This window comes from Alosa sapidissima, chromosome 16, assembly GCF_018492685.1.
Source record: "Alosa sapidissima isolate fAloSap1 chromosome 16, fAloSap1.pri, whole genome shotgun sequence".
Lineage (NCBI taxonomy): Eukaryota > Metazoa > Chordata > Actinopteri > Clupeiformes > Clupeidae > Alosa > Alosa sapidissima.
This window is the reverse complement of record NC_055972.1, coordinates 14,752,502-14,773,062: the sequence shown is the minus strand read 5'-3', so window position 1 is coordinate 14,773,062 and position 20,561 is coordinate 14,752,502. Positions and strand designations below refer to the sequence as shown.

General features: G+C 42.6%; 1 long non-coding RNA gene across 1 annotated transcript in view; it reads left to right on the top strand.

Moving 5' to 3' along the window:
* LOC121685160 overlaps positions 1-20,561 on the top strand; it is a 73,401-nt gene that overhangs the window by 528 nt on the left and 52,312 nt on the right. The window contains exon 2 of the long non-coding RNA XR_006023277.1: positions 5,368-5,558. This is a non-coding gene — a long non-coding RNA (uncharacterized LOC121685160). The remainder of the gene's footprint in view (positions 1-5,367; positions 5,559-20,561) is intronic.

Below are 20,561 nucleotides of genomic sequence, written 5' to 3'. Positions count from 1 at the left end.
CTCTCTCTCTCTCTCTCTCTCGCTCACTCTCTCGTTCAGATTCCTTTGAGGCGAGGCAAGAGCAGGGGTGTCCGGTTTAGCGCATCTCTCGTTTCCTCTCTCAGGCTTCCTTCACTATGCATGCATCTGAATAAGAATAGGATTGTATTGTTCTGCAGGAGTGGCGATGGAAATCTGAATCCGGTGCTTAATGAGTACTGGAAATAAGACCTTTTGCATTTTTTGGATATGTTTATATGGCTTTTCATATGAGGGACATAATGTGTTTCATATTCTGCTTATAGGCAAGGGAGTATTTCTGGGGCATTTCACTTCTATTATATTTCTCTGTATTGATTTTTAGCAGATGCATTTTATTATGTTTTTGAATGATGACATTTTTGATATTGCTTCTTAATTAAACTTGTATCCGGTTATATGATATGATCTGCATTTCTCAAATTAATGTTATTATCAAAAAATGCATGTAGGCTTTAATATATTATATTATATTATATTATATTATATTATATTATATTATATTATATTATATTATATTATATTATATTACATGTATTGTATTATATCATATTATATTATATACAATGTATGTGTTTATATTTCTACTATAGTGTTTTAATATTTCAGCCAGTAGCTCTCTCTCTGACCCATTGTCCATGCTGGCCCACACAGTGATCCATGCTGAGTGGACCCTGCTCTTTGCATTAAGTTGGAGTTCAAGAGCCCGTAGCTTGCCATCAGTTGAGTGACTGGAGCAATGAGTCGGAGCAAACTCCGGAGCAGCGCTGACCAGGGAAGCGGTGCGTGTCAGCTATTTGGCCTGGCTCCTGCACTGGTGTTATTAGGGCCCCTGTTTTATGGAGCCACTCAGACGGCGCACGAGGCACAATATGTCAAAGGAAGTTAAAGCCGGTCCCAGGCTCTCACTCACTGTTCCCGCTCATTTAGCTTGTGTGCTCTGTGCTATGACATGACTGGGCAACGGGCCGGCCCGGCTCGCTGGAAGTCCACCATCACTCGCCATTTCATCCGCCGCCAAATAGTTAAAAGATTATGCATTGTTTGGAGACGGGCTGCCAAGGGATGAAGAGCCGGGCCAAAAATTGTCAAAGCAAATAGACAGTCCAGCACTTAGTGGTCTGTGTCTGGTTTCACAGGATTTCAGCACTCTGTGTTGGCTAATTTGCACCGTAAGACTGGACAGGAGTTTGCAGTGTGCCTTATCAACACGCGCCTGTGGCTCCTCACACATTCACAGGTGTGAGTTTGACTGTAGTGCGGTGTTAGGTGGTACATTATGGGTAATTTGGCGTATCGCGCACCGGACCGAACTGCTTCCTCATGGAGGTGAAGCACTGAGTGCGAAGTCTTAGCCTGGATTACAGGACTTCAGAGATAGCTCTGAATCCAGCCTTCTGTCAGACACTGAATTGATCGGATTAGAAAGGGTGGATTCCATCCCTAAGGGGAAACCATGCAAGTTGTGTATAATTGACTTTTTTCCCCTCCCCCTGCACATCTTGTGGGCTTGGCTATTGCTGGCAAGAGGGGAATAACTCGGAGGGTAAATATCTGAGAGGACAGGGGCTTGATCAGACTGGTGGAGGCTTAGGAAGAGATCAATATCTGCACTGTTGAGTTTCAACAGCAGACCAAGTGAATAGCATAGAGACCAAAGTGTGTGTGTGTGTGTGTGTGTGTGTGTGTGTGTGTGTGTGTGTGTGTGAGAGAGAGAGAGAGAGTGAGTGAGAGAGAGAGAGAGAGAGAGAGAGAGAGAGAGAGAGAGAGAGAGAGAGAGAGAGAGAGAGAGAGAGAGAGAGAGAGAGAGAGAGAGAGAGAGAGAGAGAGAGAGAGAGCAGTGCAGTTGTAATGCCTGACCCATAGATCAAGTTGGGTCTAAGAGACTTTCACACACAGGTGTCATACCAGGTGGAAGGTCTTGTTTTGTGTCAAATTCTATTTTTCATCTCTCCCTGCTTGCTGCATCAGAGAGGAATAATGAGAGTGTTCCCAGTTCCCATCTGACTATCATGCAAATCATTGGAAGTATCAGTTCAGATATGGCACTCAAAGTAAATGTAAGCTAAATGTTAGTCCCACAGGTAACATACATACCACATGTACAAGTGTGTAAGTTGAGATAGCTGGTCACAGGTCGCAACATATCCATGTATAGTATTTGTATATCTTGCTCAATAGTATATATCCACGTCTATTTTTCTATTTACCCTACTAACTAACTGCCCTCGACTTTTCCCCTGCAACAACATTGGGAAAGTTTTCTTGCGTTCTTTTCATATTTCATCATGACCTGAAGTGCCACCTCAACACACTACCCACCAAAAAGCAATATGTTGACCTGATGCTCTAAAACAGCTGTTTAGCACACTAACATATTAACTGTGGATGCTTTCAGAATGTATCTCTAGGCATTAAACTGATTTGATAATTAACATGTTCACCATAAATAAATATAAAAGCTGTTGGGAGGAGGGTGAAAAGGTCACACATAATTATGCTGTGAGGTAAACTATTTATGAATTTGACCTAAAGACTTAATTATCATCACAACCCAGATGCTCCTCACCTCTACCTCGTACAGTTGCAGCATCCCACATGTTTGTCAAGTTCTTTGGCAGGGTCCAACAAACAAACATAAAATAAAGTTCTACCACTAATTTGTACACCGTATAACTGAAATGAATGTACTAGAGAAAAAATTATGTATTTTATGTATGTAGTATGTGTACTTTTATGTGAAATGTTATTATTATTATTATTATTATTATTATTATTATTATTATTATTATTATTATTGCTGATGTTGCTGATGTTCTTTGGTCATGGATTTTAGGACATAAATATGTGAATATGATTTATGAAGGCTGCTGAAGATCAACCTCATTCATTAGGTTACTTGCTGGAAGCTTGAGAGAATGGTCTGACGCACTGAAAAAGAAGTTAAGCCCTCTCTCCTCAAGGCAGAATTGATGACTAAAACCTGAATGACTGCACCAAACTCTGCAACTGGCCAGTAGAGAGAGAAAAAACACAAACAAACTCCTCAGCCTGGAGAGAGGAGAGGGAGGGGTGGGCTGGAGAAAAAAAAAACATATTTAAAAATCATTATTAATTTAATGAACCCATTTCATTTTCAATAACTGCTTGTTATACTGGGCCTCCATGAAATATTGCAATTCTCCACATAACCATCTGCAGAAACGGTGGACCTTTACCGTTTTGGCAAAGAATTAGGTTGAGCTTAATGGATCAATTCTTTTATTATTAAAGCCAGTCTCGGTGGTGCAAAGAAATACATTCAGCATTGATCTCTTTCCAACCTTTTATTGCCATTACTCCACTGGCTGTTCAAACTTACCAGATATGCTCACAAGAATAAAGATTTCACAAAGTGACTCAGGTATAAATAACCTCATTCAGAGCACAGTGTGTTTTCTATGAGCCAGACTACACAAAAAGTAAACAAACTGGCCAGTGCAAAACTCTTGAGTTTTCTAACAAGCTCGGCAAAATCGTAACATAAGGATGCCACCCTAAGTAATTAAAACGGTCAACTCAGCCAATGCTTTGATACCTTCCAGAAGTATGTTTTTTTTGTTCTCCTCAAAAAAATCTTTTCATGGTGTGTGTGTGTGTGTGTGTTAAATCAAGAGGCATTCATGCAGTCTGGAGAAGACCGATCTGTTGTAAATTGTGTGCATGCATGCCTTGCATTTTGATTTGGACTGGGAAAAGTTTTTTTATTTAATTCCTCCAACCTTATTTTGGGAGTTTGTCTCCTTTTAATTTTCGGCAGCGATAAGAGGATAAGAATTCATTTTGCGCTGTGGGCCTCTGATTAAGCCTTAATGGCTCTGACATTTTACACATTTTTAATGAGGCCTCGATGTAGATGATGTTCGTCTGTCTGGTTCAGATTTGTTCTACTCGGACTACACTGTAGAATAAGTGAACTGGTAAAATGTTATTTCCTGACTTTGTTCAAATTCGCTCTGCGAATATGTGAAAGTTACTTTTTGACTTCATATGTCACCATGTGCTCAGGGTCTGTTGAGGCAATGATCATTGTCAGTGCTTGCTATATACAAATGAGTAAAACAGAAGTTGAATTTGCTCTAATGATGTGTGCATCCATTTGATATCCGACAAAACGTCTAGTATCTGATTTATGCATTTCTTTATTTCACAGTAGATGGGCTTTGCTGCATCACTTGGTGAATTTGCACTTAAAAGGCAGAGGTTTTTGATGCTTAGTCTGTGCTTGAACAAAAAGCAGTCCGCTTTGGATAACCTAGCTCAGAACATTTAAGGCAGCCCATATTGACCAAGCGAGTAAAACTGGACCCAACAGTTCAGCGTGTAATGATCGCCACTCACTCAGAGGCCTCGCGGGCCCTACCCTCAGGGCCCCCGGTCGATCGGCCATCAATAGCTTTTTATTAAAATTGTTTGCAAGAAAATCAAAATCTATATTGTTTTCGTTGAAGGGGAGTGTGTGACATATTTAATTTATATATATAAATGCAATGGGCAAATGAACACGGTGAATTATTGGCTGATAGGCATGATAGAATTAGTGAGCCCTGCCTCCACTGCTCCAGCGTCTATTGGAATAGCCACTTCAGATTGATTTCCATAAGAGATGCTTTTGTGATTATCTTATTTCCCCCCTCCATCCCAACACAGGTGAATTAACTATCATATTACCCTCCTATTAAGGCGAAATTAATAACATGAGTAATTATTATACTTATGATGGTCTAATGGTATGCTGTTAGGTCCCTATTGATTGTGCTGTGATGCATTTTGAGAAAATACCAGGGGAGGATTGCTTATCGCTAATCTTTGCCTGTGTGTGTGTGTGTGTGTTGCCTCATGCTATGCACAGGAATGGTATAGGCCATGAAATAACATCTGTGATTTTTTTTTGTTTGTTTTGTTTTCTTGGGAGAACAGCTTAGAACCCATGCACCCCACCATCCCGCCCCCACCCCCACCCCTTGGCTGGTGTAACAGCAAAAACCTGTCACCATCCTGGCCTCTCTTCCTGGCTGCCTTCTCCTCTCTCCTCCAGCCCCCTCTGCATTGTTCCGTGCTTAAATAAGATCACTAATCCGCCTCAATGATAGACTATTAGACATATAATGGAATTTGAGAACGCGTCCTTATTTAGACCTGTCACTCTGCCGGTATTTGAAAATAAACTGCCCACCTCTCTCTTCACTGTGAGTGAAGAAAAAGTCGAGGGGGGGGGGGGGATAACAGAAGGCAGACAGATAGGTGTAGAAAACACAGAGGGATATGTGGTGTCTTACAATCCCTCGGTTTTACGTCTTATCTCCACAGACGCAAGGGAAATGAAAGTGCCGCGACGGAGAGCCCTGCCACGCGTCGGGGACGACAACACTGCAACTGAGCTCGGGGATGGAGGGAGAGAGAGAGAGAGAGAGAGACGGGCTCCTGCGTGCTCCTGCTCAAATGACCCGCTGGTCCTGCAAGACAAAAAAAGAGACAGACAGACAGAGTGAGAGAGAAAGGTGAGCATGCAAAACATGTGGAATGTATTACAGTGATACAAAAATGATGACTGGCATCAAATAATCAGTTTATTAGTGGTGACCATTATTTTTCCTTTTTTCTTTTTTTGTTTGGCGGTGGGACATACAGTATGGGGTTTGGGGTTGGTGTTGGGGGGTGGGGTTAGGCCACGGATCTTGTAGTCATCAGGGACTGCATGCTGTGAATGTGCTCTGTTCCTTAGACTCACCTGGGCGAGCCTTCTGCTCATTTCTGAGTTGCTGGGTGTTCTGAGTGTTGCGTTTTGCCTGCCTCTGGTTGGTTGCGTGTCGTGGTGCGCGTGTCTCTTCCGCTACACTTACAAGTGCCAAGGGCAGAGCCCCTTCCAAGCAGCTCTTGCTGTATTGATTGACTCTCTGCTTGAATACCATATCCAAACACTTGGGAAGATAAATAATGTGTTTTCACAACAGTAAAGCCTGAAAGTACTGGAACCTTCTTTTTTTCCACCATGTATTTTTGGATCAATTCTCTCATTTTTTTTCCACCTGTGTTTTCCCTTCTTATTTTTTTTAACATCTTTTCCCTTAATGTGTCAAAATCAAAATATTACAAATGCAGACATGCTTGTAGTCACACATGCCTGCCAAAAGAGGGCAACATGATTTCAGAATTCCTCAGTGTATGCATGTATGATGACAGGAGTGGGATGGGGGGTTAAGCATGTAACAGTAACAATAATTTACATTAACGTTTGGAATGGCTTTTCCTGCTATGGCAAGCTGGAGGGCCAAAGCCATCCCCACTCTGACTAAAAAAAAAAAGGAGGGTGTTGTCACTCGCGTGAGATATTCCAAAAAGGCGGGAATGAAGTTCCTCCCGGTCACCGTGTCATCGTGAAAGATTCTGGATGTTGACTGGAAAACAATAGGAAGAATGAATTGTGCCTCTCTCTTTCTTGAAGAAACTCTATGATCTTCAGCTGGGATGATTTTTAAAATCCACTTCTCAAGCAATATGCATTTGCATCAAGCCAATTTGGTTTCACTTATTGTGTTTTTTAATCTCTTTTTTTTAGTAATGTGCAAGGCATGTAATGGTTTCATGGAATTGCTGTGATTCCACAATTTCAGGATTTATTTACTCTTCTTGGAGTTAGTGAGCATTTTTTATATTCCCAGGATCATATTCACACAATAACTATTTTTTTCCATTTTTAAAATGATATGCTGCTCTCTTCCTCCAACTGCGGGAGAAGATTAGGACACACTCTGTGTGTTAGTGAGAGAAGAGACAGAGAGGGCTCCTGTTGGATCCACTCCTGCTGTAGCGGCATTTGCTCCACTGTGCGTCTGTAGAGAAGCTTAGTGGCATGTGCCACTGTCTTTGTCCCCTTTCCGAGGGCCTGTAGGAGGCCTCAGGGTCAGCCGCAGTTCCCAGTAACACCAGTAGAGGGAGACCTGTATAACTTGGGACCGCAGGTTCTGGCCGTGTGTGTGATCGCACACGACTGGGCAGAGGTGAAATTACTTTGGCGACTCATCCGAGCGGAGGATTTCTCGACTTGAACAGACGCTATTTCGCGAAATACAATTCTTTAAAATATGATGCATATTAATATGAAATCACTCGGAAAGTTGCTGTGATTTAAAAAGGGCAGTGAATGTTTTACCGCACAGGCACATGGAAAAATATTATCGCAGTTATGACTGGCTGTTATTGTTGTCGTTACTTTTACTTAGAACTAGTGGTAATGGTATTAGTGGCAGTTATTGCAGTTGGAAGTTTTTCTGATTCGCAGCATAAATTACTGCTTTTTTTTTCCTTGACTGTTTTTCCCCCTCATATTGTAAACGCCTGATACTCTTATCACTTCTGTCAGTTTCATTTCCCTAACTGTAATACACATGTAGAACAATTCAATTAAGTCGGACATGCTGTACAATTAGAGTTTCCTGTTATGGAATTTAATGGTAAATTACTTGCATATTTGCCAGTCATTTGTGAGTGTGTGCTCAGTCCATTCCATTTGTCTGTGAAGGGTCTGCAGAGAAAATAACAGATGATGGCTTGGATCATCAGCACAGCAGACTTAGTCATTGTTCTAAGCACATTGGACATTGCAATGCCGTAGAATGCCACGGTAGTTTTGGCTGTAATTTGCTATCGTGGCATGTTCTGCTCCTATGATTCCCACAACTTGCCCTTTACCCTTTTTTTATTTCATCAGTAACTGATGTGTGCATACCGTTACAAATGCATAGCATCAGCAACTATTTTTAGAATATTTATAAAAAAAATGCAATAGCATCAGCAGCTATTTTTAGAATATTTGTTTGAATCAAAATCTATTTTCAAATCTTCATTAATAATATGCCAGAATTAATTCAAGACATCCCCAGTGTGTTAAACCAAATATTAAACTTCAAAACAAACTCACCAGGAACAGAAAAAAATACATTTCTTGGAAGTTCTTGTTATCACCCAATTGTTTTCTTTGTAACTCAGTTAATATGGATTGCATTGTTATTGCGTAGATTTGCTGAAGTAGACATTTTGTGCTATGCTAAACAGCAACAAAGCAGAAGTGTGCCACACTTTTCACAGAACACAAAGCTAATTGATTATCACAAGCTTTGAACAGATCTGCAAACTGTTATCTTGTAGCAAATGAGTGTCCAACCATAATTCCCATCTGTAGTACTGTGGTATGCAAACTACCCAAACACTGGGTAACCACCAATGTATTCAGATACATGGTGGTTAATTACAGAATGTTTGTTTTTACCTGAATCATTTCATTTTCCAATACTTAACCACACTTGTTTTACGAAACCAAGTGTATGTACAGTAGCGGTATAGTGTGTACAGTACAGTATTTTCCTTTTGGAAAAGTACATTCTCATTTGCTCTGTGAATTATTCACCATTTAAACAGGGTCCTTTCTAAAATATATTGATTTTTTTCACGTTTTTTTTTCTAAAATATATATTTTTTTCACGTTTTTTTTTTTCATTCATGATCTTAATCCTAAAAAGGTTGGGAAATACTGGGGTGAATGATGTGTCTGATGTGTTTCCCTGTATAGTGTGTGTGTGTGTGTGTGTGTGTGTGTGTGTGTGTGTGTGTGTGTGTGTGTGTGTGTGTGTGTGTGTCTGAGTGAGTGTTTGTGTGTGTTTGTGTGTGTTGCTGTAGTCTCCCTATTCTCCATTTCTGCACAGCACAGCAATAGCCACTGTAGAGGACTGATCCAAATATGTGTCTAATCTGAGCTGGCAGAACATTCTATGCTTAATTTTAGGCATAATCATTGTGTGTGTGTGTGTGTGTGTGTGTGTGTGTGTGTGTGTGTGTGTGTGTGTGTGTTTGGGGATGAGCCATGAGTGTGTAAGTGGGGTGGTAGTGGTGGTATGATATTTGAAAGAGCAAGTGAGAGATGAAGAGAAAGAGTGAGAGAGAGAAAGAGAGATAGAAAGAGAGAGAGAGTATGAGATGGTAGGAGAGAGAACTTGAAGGTGATTAGTTGTTCTGGAGAATCTTGGCCGAGAAGGCAGGAACACTAATCCTTGCTTTGGTTGGAGCCATTTTGCACAGTAGGTCCCTGATTCCGCCCCCTCTCAATTTTAAGACCCGTGTCAAGCTCAAGCTCCTCTCCTGCGCTCCGCTGTTCTCATTTCCCATGCCTTCTGGCGAGCCCTGCTATTTATAAGAAATCATTTTTCTTCTTGCTTTTATTTAATTCTTTCTCGACTTGTTTGATTTTCTGCCCTGGTTAGGAAGGTGGTCAGATGAGTGGCAGCCTTCCAGAGACCTCCTCCTCCTCCTCCACCCCCATCCCTCCCCCCCCTCCTCCACCTCCTCCACCTCCTGCTCCTCTTCCACCGACCGCGCTGTGCTCAGCTGCCTGCTCGCATTCCCTTGCTCCCACAATCCTTTGCTCCGCTCTGTTCCAGACCCAGCTGTCTGGCTTTACTGCACCTGAGATGCTACCTATCACCTACCGCCTCCCAAAATGCTACCTATCACCTACCGCCTCCCAAAATGCGCCTTCCTTCCTGTGCTCCCTCTCCGTCATTTATTTTGTTGGGTCTCTCTCACTCTCTCCTGACACACACACACACACACACACACACACACACACACACACACACACACACACACACACACACACACACAAATGCTTTAGACAGCTAACTCTCTACCTTGAACTTGGTTGGCTATACACGTTATTTTTAGTGTTTGTATTTGAGTGCTAGATCAACCTACTGATTTATTGTAGGCTGCACTGTGTGTTTGCGAGGGTTGCATTGTTTGTGCCCGCAGCCTTTGCCTCCACTGTCTGTGAAATAACTCTTGCACGTGTTTAATCAGCCTATTTGTGAAAATTAAAGTGAGCTACGAGGCTTTTACAGTGATTCACTGAGTGCACTGCAGCAGTGTTGGCTATGTCTTCATACTCAATAATCATTTTCAATAATCCTTTATTTCTGAGCTTAGCAAGAGTGCCCTTTTGATGGAGGGCTGTTTAAAAATGCAATTGCCCAAAAACATAAAAATAGATTTTTTTTTTCTCAATTGTTGGGAGAGTTTGAATACACTGCTTATAGCTTTCAGACCTTAAGCAGCGATAATGTATGTTGATGCTCCTGCACGCAGATGGTTTTTGCTGACGTGATGTTATTTCATCTTGCAAAAGCGTCTCCATAACAACATGGCTTTTATTAATAGTTAGCCAAGCCTCTATTGAGATGAGTGATACCATACACAACCTTCAGCAGATTGTGATAACATGTGATTTTACAAATGATCTCTGTAAGACCATTTAGAAGGCCGACCATTCTCTGCCATGGCCTTCTTCAGCACAGCATTCCCAATCAAACTAGGCTGAGAAGGCCATGATCTCCATCGGTGTTCACTCAATGGTAAAATAGGGCCCAGTAAGGACCCGTAAAAAAAGGTAGATGAGACAGAATGAATGGTGCACTACCTGCTGCTGCAGAAATGTTTCACATTACATACTTTTTATTCTGCAATGGTTCCCTTCACAACTACCTTTCTCTCTCTCTCTCTCTCTCCTCTCTCTCTCTCTCTCTCTCTCTCTCTGTCACTCGCTCCCTCCTTCGCTTGCCCCCCCCAACAGTCAGTAAAATTAATTTCCCTGACCTTTGAGTTTCCAGAGCGACGGGGCTCAAATTCCTTACTTTATTATTGGGTCGTTTTATTTTACTATAAAATATGTGCAACAGGATAACGAGGGCTGGGGGAATCTGCTTATTGATTTTTATTTCATGGCTAGAAATAATAATTAAGGCAGAACAAACCGGCACCTGGACGTTTGTGGCAGGCAGGGGCCATGAGAGCCTGACTGAAGTTTTAACTCAAACTCATGCAGCCCAGCCAAAACACGTGCTGATCATTCACCCCAAGAGCTCGTAGACGAGCACACTCACACACACACACACACACACACACACACACATACACGCTAGGGCTGCACGATATATCTAAAATCTATCGTTATCGCGATATCAACGCTTGCGATGGACATACCGCAAAGATTACTAAATTTTCGATAAATTTCGATAAATTTTCCGTGCCATGCACATTCCATACAGTCTATGGTGTATCCACATTCTGAATGTCAACATATTTTACCAAACCGATGCTGTCATGCTGCCCTAGAAGCCTGTCTTCTACCAGTTTAGGTGTGTGGTGTTTTAGGTGTTGAGGCGGGAGCTAATGTCGTGATGGCTGAAGATAGTGAGTCGAGCGAAGTAGGCTACACTTGGGTGAAGAGGAATTGGTGACTAAAAGGAAAAGCACATCTGTTATATGGAAATATTTTGGTTTTATTAAGGATGACGTGTTACAAACACAGCGCCAAGTGTTAAAATAAACAATTTCTTTCATTATCGTTATAGAATCAGAAGATATCTGTCTTTCACTGTAAGGCTTGTATTTCATGATTTGCATTTAGCAAAAGCCCCAGACAGCAGCAGAGAGGTAATCAGGTTTTGTTATTTGTAAAAGTTGTTTAGCCTAGGCCTACTTCGTTGGACTGTGCGATAGCAGCCCCTTACTTTCACTTTCCACTGCACTCGTAGTCGGCATGCCGGTAGCCTAATAACGCAGCGTATGAGGATACAGACTGGGCTACTTAAGATTTTAGATAGAGGGACCGCCGCGATATAGCTTAAGTAGCTTTTTTGCTAGGCCCAGCGAAGGCTGGCAATGTGGAATATTCCGCAGGTTGGTGCACAAGTGTTCAGATTGGCTGTCTATCCGTCTTTTACGAGGATTTTCTTGGAGCAGATCTTCCACACAACTTCAATAGCCTAGTCAGTAGATCTCTTAGCCGTCCACTTTCATCAGGCCATACTGTATATAACCTAGGCCACATAATATTTTATACTGTTTATGTAGAAATTTATACATTTATTTCTGTAATTATACATTTACCCCCCCCCCCCCCCCCCCCCCCACACACACACAGTCTATGCTTGTAGCAAGTAGAATGGAGAAAAACATTAAATATTTAATCGCAAGTTATATCGCAAGTTATATCGTTATCGCAGTACTCAACTAGATGTACCGCAGAGCGGTACAAAATATGACCGCCGCCCAGTCCAGCACATTGTTTCCCCAAAAATAAATCATGCTGAAAAGCATATATGATTCTAACTGTCTCACTATATTGCATTATCCACACTCAATTCTCACTGGTATCTGCTAGACAACAAGTACCAAAACATGAATAGTTCATAGATTTCACATGTAAAATTCATTTTATACAACGCCACCCCCATCTTGCCTGTTCATAATTTTGAGAAATTCTTGAATTGTGTGCATGTGTGCGTGTACATGTTTATGTTTATGTGTGTGTGTGTGTGTGTGTGTGTGTGTGTGTGTGTGTGTGTGTGTGTGTGTGTGTGTGTGTGTGTGTGTGTGTGCGTGCTTGTGTGTGTGCCTGAGTATGTGCCTGTGTTTGTGCATGTGCATGCATGCGTACAAATGTCTACTGTGTGAGTATGTGTCATACGTATGATTACTGTGAATGTACAGTATGTGTGTGCGTGTGTATCTGTTTATGTGTGCATATGGAATGGGTTAACATGACCCCTGGAGGCAAACATACGGAAAAAATTGGTCATCCTAGGCCCTACGGTTCTCAAGATATTCACAGAAAACTCTGTTGGTGTACGGTCACTAAATGTACACATAAATTATTTTATTGTAAGGCCCCCCATGAACGAAAGTTCACGAAACTTGGCATGCATTCGGAGGGTGTCATAATGATCCTACACTTTCAATTTCGTGCAGTTTTGACCATGTCAGCCAGAGATATTGTGATGAAAACACCTCATTTTTTGCTTTTTAATTTTTAACTAGGTGGCGCTATACATGAAATGAGTGACCAATTAAGACCAACAGACAAAAAAAAGGTGGTCCTCCTAGGCCCTACGGGTCTCTAGATATTCACAGAAAACTGTCTCCGGCCACCTACAGGCCAGTTGGTGTATAGTAACACAAATTAATTTATTGCGTGGCCCCCCATGAACGGAATTCCACGAAACTTGGCGTGCATTCAGAGGGTGTCATAATGATCCTACACTTCCAATTTCGTGCAGTTTTGACTATGTTAGGTCACAGATACCTGAGATTACAACACCTCATTTTTACTTTTTTGTGTTTAACTAGGTGGCGCTATACATGAAATGAGTGGTTATGGAATGGGTTGACATGGCCCCTTGAGATCAACATACAAAAAAAAGATGGTCCTCCTAAACCCAACAGTTCTATCCATGTGGGGTTACATGCCCACCAAGTTTCGTGTACCCCTGTCTTTCAGTTTCCCGGGAATCCTTGACGGAAATTTGGATATGCGAAAAAAAAAAAAAAATCTGACTAAACTTAGTTTCGCTGCGCGGCGGTCATAATAATGTTATCGCATATTGTATGTTTTCCTAATATCGTGCAGCCCTAATACATGCACACACACACACGCACGCACGCACGCACGCACGCTAACAGACACATTGAGTATGCTCCATATGGCCTCGGAAATGGCCCCCTCAAATGGTACCACATGGAAGTGTTTCCAGTAAACAAGAATGTAAAGATGCATAGTCCCCCACCAACATGTGCGCACACACACACACACACACACACACACACACACACACACACACACACACACCTACACCCCTGCCAAGCTCCCAGTCTCTTTTCTCCTCTTCATAGGACCTCAAGCTGTGCATATTTACCTGGAGCTAAAACTCATGAACATCAAAACTGTCCTCACCAGATGCCTTGTATAACATGTCAAGCCTGGTTATTTATAGATCTCCGAGCTTCTGAAGTGGAGGCTGTTGTTCTCCGCAGCCAGCCAGAGTGATTGTAGTTCCTGCTCATTTGCATGTTCTCCCTTTCTGGTATGTAGCACATGGCTAGGTCACGGTGGCTAAGGAACAAACCCATGTTTTGTTTTGTGTTGTTTTCATACAAAAATATATCCGCTGCCATTCGTACTGAATGCACATTGAACTGCACCGTCCTGCTCTCAGCCCGGCGACTCAAAAGAGACGGTGAAGTCAGAAAGGACTGCTCAGGGACTCGGTGTTCACCTCTGTGTCATCGCTAATGGCGAGGAATTGAATGATGTGCTCGACATCCCCCTCCTAGAAAAGAAAGTTGCTCTTTCTGTGTTTTTTCCCCTCTCTCTCCTTTCCATTCCTTTCCACCTTTACTTTCTCTTTCTCTCCAAAAAGTGTTGCCTTTTAAAAAGCAAGCGCGCTGCCACCCGGTGTCCTTGCCAGGCCCGTCGCCATCAATCGCGGGCCGATGGGCACCACAGACAGCGGTCAGATTAATGAACTGAAACTTTTAGAGGTGCCAGTCGCCCTGACGTGCCCATAGAAAAAAAAAAAAGAAAGCCTCCATCCACTGCCCCCCTTCTGCTAATGCAACTCGCCGACAGGAACAAGAGAGAGTGCTTGCCCGCCCTGACACGCTGATAGATATTGATACATATTTTAATGAATGCCCGGGCTGGATAGCGCCCTAAAACGGTGCTCTTATAATGCAGGCTGACAGTATATTTGTACTAATAACCCCCCTCTAAAAGTGGTAATAAAATAGTGGGTGCTCCACCACAGTGGCCGTGATTAATGTGGCTGGAGTAATTAAATTCCATTAGGCCTCGGTTCACCTGCCCACAGAGGAGGGTGCCAGGGCGGCGAGGAGACAGCCTGCCCAGGACCCAAAGACTAATGCTTTTCAAAGCTGTGCCCCCCCTAGTCCCCAAGAAGGATGCGCTAACCGAGGACATCTGCTCCCTGTTGATGGCTGAAGGTATTGATGCATTGGATCATTAAGGGATGGGTGGCGAGGGTGAGGATGGAGGAGTGTGTGTGTGTGTGTGTGTGTGTGTGTGTGTGTGTGTGTGTGTGTGTGTGTGTGTGTGTGTGTATGTGTGTGTGGTGAATTGGGGGGTGGGTGGCAGTGCAGTGGAAACCCATGTTTACGTGTTGATAGAAACTGCACACTTCAGAGAGAGAGAAAAAAAAGACAAACAACAACCTCTCTGCAAGGAGTGGCGATACACCCCACCCACCCCCCCCCCCCCCCCCCCCCCTCTCTCTTTTTAATGTTGAAATCGCTCCTGCATCTTCCTGATCCAGCAGGAATGGCTGCGGGCTGTGATGCTCTGGTGTCTCCTTGGGAATATGTTTGCCCTGACTACGGTGTTTTCGTTCTCTCTCTCTTTATTTATTTTTTACAACTTGTTTTTCACCCTCTGCTCTGTCCTCCCCAAAGATGGGCTTCTGCACCCCCACTCCACCCCACCCCATCGCCCCCCTGCTGGTTGGTAACAGATTCCTGAAGACTGGCATCATTGCAGGCGGAGAAGGGGCCCGTGCCCTTTGCAAATGGTTACAGTAATGACCCACCAGGGAGTCAGTGGCTGGGCATAGCAGAGGAGGTGTCCAGGTGCCGCAACATAAGCATTTCATTAAATATTAAAGCAATCGCTTTCACTTCCAGCAGTGGGCAGAGGAAGAAGGGGGAAAAAACCCTTTTGGGCACATTTCCAAAAAGTGACTAAATGTATGTAAGCCTTTATACTTTACCGCACACACACTCTCTCTCTCTGTCTCTCTCTGTCTCTCTCTCTCACTCTCTCTCTTTTTTCTCCTTTCGTACTTCACCCCCTTCTCTAATCACTTTCTGGTTTTACTTGACCTTTCTTCTGCTAATTAGTTGCCTTCTTGAAAGGCATTATGGGTAATATATCTTGGGCGATCCAGCTTCCTACTTTCCGCTCCGGTAATCGTTCTAAATGTATGAATGATTTATTCGGCCTGGCCATTTCTCACAATCTTAAAATACACAAACCATAAAATACTGCCCAATTATTACCTCAGTGCTGCAGGCTGGGGTGTGTGTGTGTGTGTGGGAGGGGGGGGCATTTGTTGTGTAACATGATGACATTGAGGGAGGGTGCTCTACCTGTGACGGGGCCAAACAAGGCACGACTAGGGGGGAGGAGTTTCCCAGCTGTTTTCACACACATATGGAGACGATGGTGGTTTAGAACCGTGAACACATGAAAGAAAAAAGGAGTACATTAGGGCGGAGTGGTTGATGGAGATCGTGCACCAAACTTGACCATCCTTGCCACCATTTTTTTACGAAGGACTCACCTGCTTCCAAAAGGAACCCTAAGCCAGGCAGCAGGGCTTTTAAGCGCTCGGTGTGGTTATTGACCTGAATGCATTGAGTGAGATCCATACATTGCAGTTCTGTCTTAGATAAGCCACGGCTATTAGGGCCTTTTTTGTGAGAAAGTGGGTTAGGATTGTTCTCAGAGTGAGCTGGTGTAACAGTCAAGGCTCGGGCGAATCGGATTGAAGGGTATTGAAGTAATCAAAGAAATGGTGTATTACCTACAGTTGCATCTGATTTGGTATCTGATTTAATGTAAGTTGAGCTGGAGATGTTTAGCAGGCATGCGATCAGTACAATGGGTGCAGGTGAGGATACAACAGCTGAGTCTTTGTATGTGTGTGTGTGTGTGTGTGTGTGTGTGTGTGTGTGTGTGTGTGTGTGTGTGTGTGTCTTAGTTTGCTGGAAAGAGATAGAGAGAGGGTGATTGAGGTTGATGAAATGAAACCATATGCTTGTGTGTGTATTTGTGCACAACTGTTTGTGAGTTAAAGTGTGTGTGTGTATGTGTGTGTGTATGTGTGTGTGCGTGTGTGTGTGTGTGTGTGTGTGTGTGTGTGTGTGTGTGTGTGTGTGTGTGCATGTGTGCGTGCGTGCGTGCGTGCGTGTGTGCCCACGTGTGTGTGTGTGTGTGTGTGTGTGTGTGTCTGTGCGTGCCTTTGTGGCCATGATGTTGTCAGGAGTGAGAGGGAATACATGGAGCAGCTGTGCACAGCTAAAGGCCCCTGGCTGCTGCCAGCTCCTGGGGGCCCGTGTTGACAACTGCCTTCAGGTGCACAGAACTCCCCATTTCACCGCTAACGGAATTACTGCTTTAGAGAGCGAGAGACCTCAACAGGGAAGTGTGTGTGTGTGAGTGTGAGAAAGAGAGAGAGAGAGAGAGAGAGAGAGAGAGAGAGAGAGAGAGAGAGAGAAAGAGAGAGAGAGAGCATATTTATATTGGAATGTATTGGTACAGTAAGTGAGTTACAGATGCCCATACTCTAGAACAGGGTGGTGTGCAGGTCTGGAGAATTATGGAAATTTGGGTGAGAGTCTTTGCTTATAGTGATACATATACAAAAAAGCTGACACTGTACAAACAAAACTGAAGTTCAAAGGTCAAAAATGTCAACAAAAATGCACACAAAATTTAGCAAACTACTAAAAATGACATCCTTAAAGAACAAGGAAATGGTCTAAAAAAAATTGGAATTATAATTCCTAAAAAGGGCAAACACCATTTAGAAGATCCTACTTTTGCTCTCATAAAGAGTCATGCATCAATGTATCGTATTACTGTAAGACAGTGACTTCAGTGTCATCATTATTATAACTGATCTCCAGTCTTTCAGGGAAATATCTAGGCTTCGATAATCATAATGTGTGTTTATCATGGCACATACATGAATTGCTCTGAATAGATTTCCACTAATTATCAATTTAGACTCAAAAGTGAAAATTAATGAGCATCCTCATTAAAATTCCCTCTTTTCCAAAGTTCACAAAAATGTTTTAATTAGTAAAACCACAATATCTGAAATGCAAAAACAGTCATCAAAACAAAGATAACATATACTGCAAATAATTATTACAGTATTTAATGTGCTCTAATAGAAGTTAGCGGTAAACCTATAAGCTTTCATATCATGTTATCATGTTGTGATATACATCATAAAAGTATTTTGATAATCACAAAATGTAGACTGCCATTAACAATTTGGAAATGATGTGCCATGTAGAAATCTTATTTATCCATCTTATGCAGCCAGTAAGTAACCTTACTTTTGAGTGTAACTTTTGTTATCTGTGAACTTCTAGATGTTTGAGCAATTTCACACCTAAAGAAAGAGTGAACATCTACATCTCAACAGCACTCCACTGGACTTGATTTGAATCCAAAACCATTAAGCTACACATTTGAACATGGCTTGCTTTTTGCACAAGAAAGCAATATTCAGTCCTCTACATAAAATACGCATCAATTAAACATGATGTAAAGAGAAAGGACACTTTATTGCTCTAAGGATTTATTCAATTTAACTGTGTAATTGCCTGCAATTCACGTGCTCATTATATTACAATTTAGTGCATTTAACACCAGCTGTTATAGAGTTAATGACATACACTACAGGGAGAGCATTGCAGGATCCCAAATGATTTCTCACAAGGTATAATTCCAGAAATTAAAATAGAGGCAGATTGAGCAAACAGTTAACATTTTGTCTTGAATATAAATGCCGAACTCTTCATTAAGAAGAATTGTGAGATGTTTTATATGTGTCTGCCACCAGTCAAGGAAAGTGCTGCTGCAGCACCAAGGGTATGCACATTTTGATGCTTAACCTCTTTTGGGCCTTTATCCTGCAGACATAACAACATTATGTATTACAATGTTGGCATATTGTGTTCCCAAATTATTTAGTTTTTGTGTTAATTATTATGTTTTTTGAATCCACAGAAAGCCACAATATTATTAAAGTTAGTCTCCTTTTGACCTTTGCAAGAACTTCACTGTGTTTGCCACATAGGTCATGTTGTGCCCATATCTTCTTTTTTAGGACTTGTCGTAATTAATCTACCTTTGTGTTAGTGCTGTTGCTAATGAATAATGCATGTTGCGTCGTGAGTGGACGTTTAGTCTCTCCTAGTCTCTTTTTTTCTTCTCCTGTGTTTATGTGGACATGTGCTGGTTTGCAATGCAGGCGTGCTTACAAGGGCAATAGATGGGCATGTCTTGTGTGTGTTTTCTTGGTGTGTGCGGAGAGAGAGAGAGAGAGAGAGAGAGAGAGAGAGAGAGAGAGAGAGAGAGAGAGAGAGAGAGAGAGAAAGAGAGAAAGACAGAGAGAGAGGCTTGTTATCTTTGCAAAAGGTTTCAACATTATGAAGAGTATCATCATGCTTTTCCATGCAAGTTCCTTCATTGATCACAGGCAGCATTTACTCCAAAAGATGCCTCGTGGCGCTACCCCAGTATCCCACACACACACACACACACACACACACACACACTACACATGCTCTCATGTGTGCACTGTTTATGGTGTATCTGAGTATCTCTGTGTGTTGTGTGTGTGTGTGTGTGTGTGTGTTTGTGTGTGTGTGTGTGTGTGTGTGTGTGTTTGAAGCGTTTGTTTACTGCTCCCGATCTCCCTCCCCACCCCACCTCATCCCTCCCTACCTACCTCCTTCCTCTCTCCCTCTTTCCCTCTCTCCCTCCTCTCCCCTTGCTGCTGTAAGTATAAAATTTTAATTACGGGGCCTGACAGGCACGGTGCGTGATGCACGGTCCTGCATCCATCACGGCGAGAGGGGCCGCCGGCCGCCACGGCAACGGCTCATTCCGGAAGGCAGGAGCTGGGGCTGAGCAGCAGGTGCCATATTACTGTGTACAGAAAAGCAATTAGGAAGCATATTGGATGAATGAGGAGTGCATTAATATTAGCAAGTACATTTGTCAGTTGGGTTTGATGCGGGTCTTTTTCCTTTTTCTTTATGCAACATTAAGATTGTGGCGCTCATAAATTCTCCGCTTAAATTGCCATCTGTTCCCCTGTCAGGCCACACTGAGACACCAAGGAGAGAAAGGGGAGGGCGAGAGAAGGAGAGAGAGAGGGAGAGAGAGAGAGAGAGAGAGAGAGAGAGAGAGAGAGAGAGAGAGAGAGAGAGAGAGTGTGGTGGAAAAGTGTTGGGAAAGAAGGCAAAGTTATTTTCTTTTCTTTTCTGTCTTTCTCTCTCTCTCCCTCTTTCCTCTCTCTCCCTCCATGTCCCTTCTTTCCCTCTTGGTGGTTGTAGTTTTAGCTCTCTTTCATGCAGGGAAGACATGTTTCCACGATTTATTCAGAGCCTGGGCATGAATCACACGACGGAGGTCCTAAATGTTGGCTTGTCAAAATCCATCTCATGTTTTTGGAGCAGACAGAGAAAAAAATACCTTTGTTCGCAGTATTTTAGCAAAGCGCTCCTCTTGGCGCCGTTTTTTCCCCCTCTCTCTGTTTAATTAAGTGGGATGTGCAGGAGAAAATGTTGCCGATGGCAGAAGTGTATTTTGAGTGTGAATTATAGTTTAAACTGTATGAAAATGCCTCTCAGGAAAGGCAAACGTCGCTTCTTCTTGTGACTCAGTTTAACTCCCATTGTCTTCCAGCAGAAACAGCCTCTCTCTCTCTCTCTCTCTTTCTCTCTCTCTCTCTCTCTTTCTCTCTCCTTTCTCTCTTTCTCTCTTTCTGTCTTTTTTTGTCCTCTTCTCTCTCTCTCTCTCTCTCTTTCTCTCTCCTTTCTCTCTTTCTCTCTTTCTGTCTTTTTTTGTCCTCTTCTCT